Source organism: Chrysochloris asiatica, unplaced genomic scaffold, assembly GCF_000296735.1.
Source record: "Chrysochloris asiatica unplaced genomic scaffold, ChrAsi1.0 scaffold00326, whole genome shotgun sequence".
In the NCBI taxonomy this organism is placed as follows: domain Eukaryota; kingdom Metazoa; phylum Chordata; class Mammalia; order Afrosoricida; family Chrysochloridae; genus Chrysochloris; species Chrysochloris asiatica.
The window spans coordinates 164530-172984 of NW_006408844.1; positions in this window are offsets into that span (position 1 = coordinate 164530).

Consider the following 8455-nt stretch of genomic DNA (forward strand, 5'->3'; position numbering starts at 1 on the left):
AAACCTTCTGAGGTGGGACATTCCCACTAGAAAGGACAAGCAGACCAGCCTGGAACAGCTAGAGCGACAGAAGATACAGCTTCAAAGAAAGATCATCAGGAAAAACCCAAAACAAAACTGTCAATATGACTGGGTACTACAAGAATAAGCAAGTTATTCACTGGGAAACCATCAAGGCAAGCAATCAAGTTCCTTCAGGACAAACCTCCCACTAAGACTGAAACTTAAAGGGAACACATAAGCAGGCATGTAAGCTTGTGCTAGCGACCACATTGGTCTACTGGTGAATAGAAGAGGGGGAAAGTCAGTAATGAAGAAGTGGGCTGAGTTCAACCACAGTCCATTGACTCCCGTTGCTCTGGAGATGAGAGAAAGAAGAAGAGGCTGGTTGATCCAATGTGTGGTGAGACCTAGGGACACCTGAGCCTATGAACAGGGACCTAGACACAGAGGGTTATAGTTGAGAGTGAAGCATCCAGCTGATATAAAGTGAGGGGAGATGCACAAGAACACCCAAACTTGCAGATAGTACCCATTTGACCTAGCCTTCATGACTTGATAATCAGAACTCAACTAGAAGAAGATTTGTAAAAAATGAACAAAAAAATTTTTGATAAAGTAAATGAGGGTAAATTGCTACAATTTGATGAGCCTGACCTGTACTCATGGAGGTAGTAACTTTAAATACCAACAGAGAGGGAAGGAGTCTTCACATCAAGTATCAATGCTATCCCCTGTGTACACAGGGTAGATAGGGAAGGGCAACTCAGACATTGACTACCTAAAATGAGGGGGCGATAAAGGCATGAGGTGACTGGCTTACAACGTTTCAAGTGGGAGTTTAGTTTAATAGTGTGTGGGGGAAGAAAGAGTCCTCACTGAGTAGTTTTCATCTTGTCTAGATAAGTCTGGTTAAAAGAGATGGAGATAAGATTCTCATGATTCAATAGTGAGTAATTGTTATCCTGACTAATTGCAACTGTCACAGTTGTAAAAGTAGACGTTTTGTAACAAAAATGGAGGAGTATTTAATCTTACAGTCCAGAAACAAAGGACCCTAGGACCATCAAGGGAGAAGAGCACAAGCGGAATGTAGGACCCTATCCAGAGAAGCAGTGACACCAGAGAAGGCGACAGAGATGAGGACATGGAGAGGGGGAGCAGCTGAGGACTCTAGATTCATGGAAAGAGAGGGACTGAGAGCTGGTGGCCAGGAGGCAGACTTGCAGAATGTGCCCTTTGGTGATGTAAATTATTATATATGCTTGAGGTGTTTTTTTTTTTTTTAAAGCTAAAGGGAATAGAGAGAAATACTGTTGACTGATGGTACGTGGAGGGGATTATAATCGTTGTAATGAAACAAGGTGTATGATTTGTTGAATGTAAAACTGATGATCTATCTGCCCTGTAAACTTTCACTCAATCCACAATTTAAAAACTTAAAAAAACAACAGCATTACTGTGCACTCCACCCCTCCACCCCCTGCTCACACACAATCAACCAATTACCGTTGATTCTGAAGCATGGTGACATCATGTGGTTTAGAATAGGTCTGTGCTGTGTAGGTTTTCACTGGCTACTTTCAGTCAGGTGTAGGCCAGTCTTCTGGGTGGATTTGAACTGTCAACCGTTTTTTTTTTTTTTTCTTTTTTGAACTGTCAACCTTTTGATTAGTAGTTCAGTACTTAACTGTTTGTGCTGCCTGGGGACTCTGTGCCACAGATAACCTGGTCCAAAATATTCAGTTCTCTGTGGTGGCTCTGTAAGATAAGCAATGAACTGCAAACCACAAGGCTGGCTGTTAGAGCCCATGAGCTGCTCCGCAGGAGAAAGATGAGGCTCTCTGCTCCTACAAAGATTTATTGTTGTTGTTGTTGTTAAGTGCTGTGGAGTCAGTTCTGACCCATAGTGACCCTGTATGGGGTTTCCAAGGAGTGGCTGGTGATCCTTGAACTACCAACCTTGCGGTTCAAACCAACTTTGCAGTCCAGTGCTTAATCCACAGTGCCACACAGCCTCAGAAAGCCTATACAGGGCTCGCTATGAGTTAGAGCCGACTCAATGGCACTTCAATAATCAATAAGTCATGCATAGTATTGAGGAGTCCTGATGTGATGCTGTGGGATAAAGCACTGGACCACTAGGTTGATGGTCCAAACTTACCAGCTGCTCCTTGGAAACAGGGGCGCTATGAGTCAGAACTGACTTGATTGATGGCACTTACCAACAACAACATAGTATTGAACACATGGCTATGTTAACAGTTTTAAGAAAGAGTATTCTGGAACAAAAAATTATTAGCAAAAATATGAAGGTAAGTCAAAAAGTATTGATACAAAACCATAGAACTCTTTATTAATCAAAACTATCAAAATGTGATGCTATTGTTTCTCAACATATCTTCCATCTAGCTGTATGCACTTCTGAAAGTGGTGTATTAATTTCTGTAACCCATCCCCAAATAAATTTGCGCTCTTTAATTTAGCATCCTTGAGAGACTCAAATCATATTCCTTTGAAATGCTCTTTTAGTTTAAGGACAAAAAGAAGTCTGAAGGGGTAAGATGAGAGCGGTAGGGAGGATGGGGGAAGGTTTCCCAATGAAATTTTCCTAGGACAACCCTTGCTACATCCTTGAAGAATGAGCAATACATTGTCATGATGGAAAAAAATCTCATTTGGCAACTTTCCTGGCTTTTTGGTCACTTGTCATTTGTCAAAATTGAAAAATGCAGTTTCAGTTTTCTTCAAGCTTTTTCCTAATAAGCCCCTATGATTGTCCTGTGTCCTTCAAGAAAATCTAACAACTTTACCTCTTTGGGGTTCTCCAAAGCAGTAGCGGTAACCTCTTAAGCTGACCTCTCTGCCTTGAATGTAACAAACCCAGCAGATCTCTACAATTTTGATTAGACTTTTTTTTTTTTAAAGAATGTAATCTAACAAGACTAAGACAAATATATTACTGAGAGAACTTGTCTGCAGTCACTGAATGATCACAGAAAAACCAGAAACCAAACTCAATGCCTCAAGTTGATCCTGACCCATGGCAACCCTCTCTAGGGTTTCCGGGGCTGTACCTCATTACCAGAACAGAAAGGCTCATCTTTTCCCCTCGGAGCAGCTGGTGGGTTTGAACTGCTGACCTTCTGACTTGCTGTTCATTGCTTATCCTACAGTGCCACACTAGGCTCCTACTGACCACAGAGACATGCTTAAAATGAATGAACCTTGTAAACATGCTAAGTGAAAGAAGTCAGCCATAAAAGACTGTATTTTATATGATTCCATTTATATAAAATGTCCAGAAAAGGCAAATTTATAGAGACAGCAAATATATCTATTTTTCCTCTTAGGTTTATGCAGTAAAATTCTAATCACTTACTGAGAAATGTTATTCCAAAGTTATAGTCTCATCAGGAAAATGTGAAAAAGATTCTGATACATATTCTGTGATTTTATACTACAAATGCCACTGTGTAGGAGGTCATTCAATATGAAAACAATTGCTCTGATATCTTTTTCATCTTCCTATTGAATATAAATGAAGTCCTGGTATGACACTGCAGGTTAATGCCCTGTACTGCAAAGTTGGTTTGGACTACAAAGTTGGCTGTTCAAGTTCACCAGCCGGTCCTTGGAAACCCTATACAGGGTTGCTATGGGTTAGAAGCAACTTGACAACACTTAACAACAGCAACAATATTTCATATAAATACAGCTTAAAGATGGTTTAAAAATAATCATTCAGGTTATTTTTAAAAAATTGTCAAAATTAGTGCTCCAAAGCAAAATATACTTTCTATTCTTAAAGCAAATATTTCACATATAAAAAGAATATTTGCTATATTGCAAGCATGTAATCTCATTCTATATGTAGCTACATTTCTAGAGAGTTAAAAAACAATGAGTAGTCCCAGATTATAAACAAATTTGGTTCCCAAGTCTGTCTTTAAGCTGAATTTGTATATAAATCAGAAATTAAGTACAGTTTGTATCTAAAATCAGTCAAATGTTTGTCTTGTTAAGTGTTGTCGAGTATGTTCTGACTTATAGTGACCCTGTATAGAATTTCCAATGAGTGGTTGATGGGTATGAACTGCCAGCCTTGCAGTTAGCAGTCCAGTGCTTATCCTATAGTATATATTTTTCTATACATAAAAAAACAAAAGCAACATTTCCAGACACCCCAAAACATTGTTAACATGATACAGTAATAATGCTATGATGTGCATGCAAAACAGCGCTGTTGATTACACACTGCTGATTCTACCCTCAATTTTTAACATGAAAGACTTTATGGGGGTTTGGTTTAGGTAACCAGATGTTGTATGTAAATTTGATGCTCATAACCCAGGGACTGCCAGTATAATTTTGCATTTAAAGAATTACTTTGCAAGACTATTAGGATGAATTACTTTTATTATATAATATTTAGTGGTGGTGGTGTGCCTTGGAGTCAGTTCCAACTCATAGTGACCCTGTACAGGGTTTCTGGGGCTGTAAATATTTATAGGAGCAGAACACCTCATCTTTCTCCTGTGGAATGGCTGGTAGTTTCGAACTGCCTGCTGACTTTGAGGTTAGCAGCCCAACTCGTAACCACAGTCCACAGAAACATATAAATATTCTGACGGCACGTAGATTAATGATTGGGTAAGAAGAATAGAAGGTTTGGTTTTCTTTTTTTGGATGATGAGAATGGTTTAAATGGATTATGGTGATGATTGCACTACTCTAAATATACTAAAAGCCATCAAATTTTACACTTTCAGTGAATGAATTGTATCCTTCATGCATTTCATCTCAACAAGACTGTTATCAAAAAAAAAAAGGAAAAGGAAACCTCCCCTTCTCCCTACCTCCTCCCAAATGCAAATTATACTATGTTAACATTCTTTCAAGGACTGGTCATCATATTTTGAATAAATTCTAAATGGATCAAGAAAGCATCTCGTGAGATATCAGTGCATCTTTGTAGTCTAAGAAATTTAACCTTGCTTACAAAGCAAGGTTAAATTATACATAAGTATGCTGATTTCCATATCTTCAACAATGTTCCACTGACATGCATAATTTAAAGCTATCCACAGGAATTTTTTTTTAACTTTTTGTTGTGAATTGAATGAAGATTTACAGAGCAGATCATCAGTTTCACATTCAGCAATTCCTACACATTTCATCTCGTTGATTGCAATCCCCTCAGTGTAACATCATTGATCCCACTTCCTTCCTGTGTTTCTTGTTTCCATTCTTCCTTTGTTCACAACCCTTCTCAACTTTGTCCTTAGGTACATGCTGCCCTTTTGATCTTGAATGGTTGACCATTCTGTGGTGTGCATACCTCAGTGGTGTTGCTGTCTCCCTATATACCTATCTGTTGCTTGGCTGACAATTGAACCATGAGGGTGTGTTCAGTTCCAGACCTGAAAGGTGACCGAGGGCTATAGTTTTGGGGTTCCACAGTCTCTAACCAGCATGCCAGGTCTTTTTTATGATTTTGAGTTTTTCCCACATTTTCTCCCTCTCTATGTTGTGTAAGTACCATGGAGTTGGTTCTGACTGAGAGTGACCCTGTAGAACGTTTCTAAGGAGTGGCTGGTGGTTTTGAACTGCTGATGTTGTGGCTGGCAGTCTAGTGCTTGTCCTACAGTGCTTCTAATGTGATCCCTTCCAGAGCAGCTAGTAGTCGTAGCTGGGCACTGTCTACTTCTGGTCTCAGGGTCGTGGAGACTGATGTTCACTACTCCATTTGTCCATTGGATTAATTGCTTCCAAGTGTCTTCAATTTTCATCACTTTTTCTTCCAGACAGGAGGAGACCAATAGTTTTACCAATAGTCACGAGCTCTTAAGATTCCAGTCGCAAAGTAGGATGTAGAACATTATCTTTGTGATTATGTTATGCCAATTGTCTATGGTGTCTTCTGAGACTATGGCCCTGAACCGCCAGGCCCACCAACTCATTCCTGCAAGGTGTTTAATAATGTCTAATTTGTTTTCATAACTTTGTATCGCCACAGGAATTCTTTGTGCCTTATCTTTTAATACCAGATGTGTGTTGTTTTATATTTTTGTTATTTTAGTATTAAAAAGTCTTTTTACCAGAAGAGTTAAATCTATTATTCCCAAAAGTGTACATAACAAAACATAAAATAAACATGGTTTATGTTTGATAAACTAACATATAAAATCATTACTGCAATATTCATGCTGTTGTTGTTAAGTACCGTTGATTCCAACTCACAGTGACCTTATACACAGTGTCTGAGGCTGTACATCTTTGCACGAGCAGAATGTCTCATCTTTCTTCCTTGGAGTGACTGGTAGGCTTAAACTGCTAACCTTGTGGTTTGAAGTCTAATGCTTATCACATGTTGTTGTTGTCAAGTGCCGTTGAGTCGATTCCGACCCATAGCAACCCTGTATAGGGTTTCCAAGGAGTAGCTGGTGAGATTGAACCGCCAACTTTGCAGTTCAAATGGCTTTGCAGTCTGGCGCATTAACCCACAGCGCCATACCAGGACTCCGCTTATCACATAGCAGCATAAATAAAGACTGAGTATAAATGTTGTTGTTGTTGTTGTTGTTGTTAAGTGCCATCGAGTCGGTTCCGACCCATAGCGACCCAGTACAGGGTTTCCGAGGGTGTAAATCTTTACGGGAGTAGAAAGCCTCATCTTTCTCCCGCGGAGCGGCTGGTAGTTTCGAACCGCTGACCTTAAGGTTCGCAGCCCGATTCGTAACCACTATGAAATGTTAACAGCCATCATAAAGCCTATAAGGTATAGCTTTAGCTTTAGAAAGGAAACACATCATCTTGATAAAAACAGTGCTGGAAGTTCATTGTTGCATTGTTGTTGTTAAGTGTTGTTGAGTTGGTTTCGGCACATAATGACCCTGTATAGTGTTTTTGAGGAGTGCCTGGTAGGTTTGAACCGCTGACCTTTCCATTAGCAGTCCAGTGCTTATCTTACAGCACCACATAGATATACTATAATAAACAAGAGAGTCCTTAGGTGGTTAAACAGTTAAATGCTCAACTACTAACTGCAAGATTGGCAGTTCAGCCATGTGAGGCATCTCAGCAGACAGCTTAGTGATCTGCTTCTGAAAGGTCACAGCCTTGAAAACTCTACGGAGCAAGTCTACTCTGCACACATGGAGCCATCATAAGTTGGAATTCACTTGACAGCAACTAACAACAATAAATAATAGGCAAGACTCCAGATACTATTAAATGTTTTCTAAACTACAAGGAAGACCACAGAAGAACTGATGCATTTGAGTTATGGTGCTGGAGGAGAATATTGAAGGTACCACAGACTGCCAGAAGAACAAACAAATCTGTGTTGGAAGAAGTACAGCCAGAGTGATCCTTAGAAGCTAGGATGGTGAGACTTTGTCGCTCATACTTCAGACATATTATCAGGAGGGACCAGTCCCTGGAGAAGGACATCATGCTAGGTAAAGTGGAAGGTCAGTTAAAAAGGGGGTGACCCCTAATGAGATAGATTGGCACAGTGGTAGCAACAACAGGCTCAAATGTAGCAGCGATTGTAAGGATGGCACAGGATTAGGTGGTGTTACGTTTGGTTTTGCATAGGGTTGCTGTGGGTCCAAATTGACTTGATGGCATCTAACAACAACAAATTACAACACAGCAAACACAACATTATTTAAATGTAAGTTATACTGCAACAGTAAGATGCTTTTTAGTGACTGGCACTATAAATATAGCTAACTTTCAGGAGGAAAAAAAGACACATACTGTGAGCAATGACTGGTGAAATCAAATTACTGCAAACAAAGATTAGCCGTGAGAGGAGATGAAGGTGACATCCCTCCTTCTGATAAGATGTCAGTTCTGAAGATTACGTTCCCAGCAGGAAGTTAGACTCAAAAACAGGCCTCTCTACAAATATGCAGTATTGAAGCACCTTCCTGGAATGTGCGAGCAAAATCAGGAACAGAGAGTTTTCTACTGGAATATAAAATTTTAAAGACATTCTTTTCTGTAAAGGATGTATGTAACAAATTTCCTATAAACTTTCAAGTTAAATTCAGAACGAAACAGTGGAATTCCAAAACTCAGCTCATGAGGAACCTAGTCTGCTTCTGTTGTGGCAACAGCCAATTTTTGTTTTGTTTGTGAACCCACAGTTGCTTCCTCAATAACTGTTTCAAATGATTCTGTACTCTCAGTTACTCTGAACTGGAAGTCAAATCAGGTTCTCCTTTCTCATCAAAGCATCACTGAGTTTTCTGTTTGTAGGTTGACTAGAAGTGGACAACACTTTTGTTCACTGAAAGTCTTCAAACCCATATTGTTTGTTAATGTTTGCAGTGCTATCTTTCTTTTCTTTTTTTTCATGTTTTATTGTGAATTATATGATATTTTACATGAGAGAACTTTAGTTTTACATTCATTCCACCGTATATCGTTTCATTGCCATGGT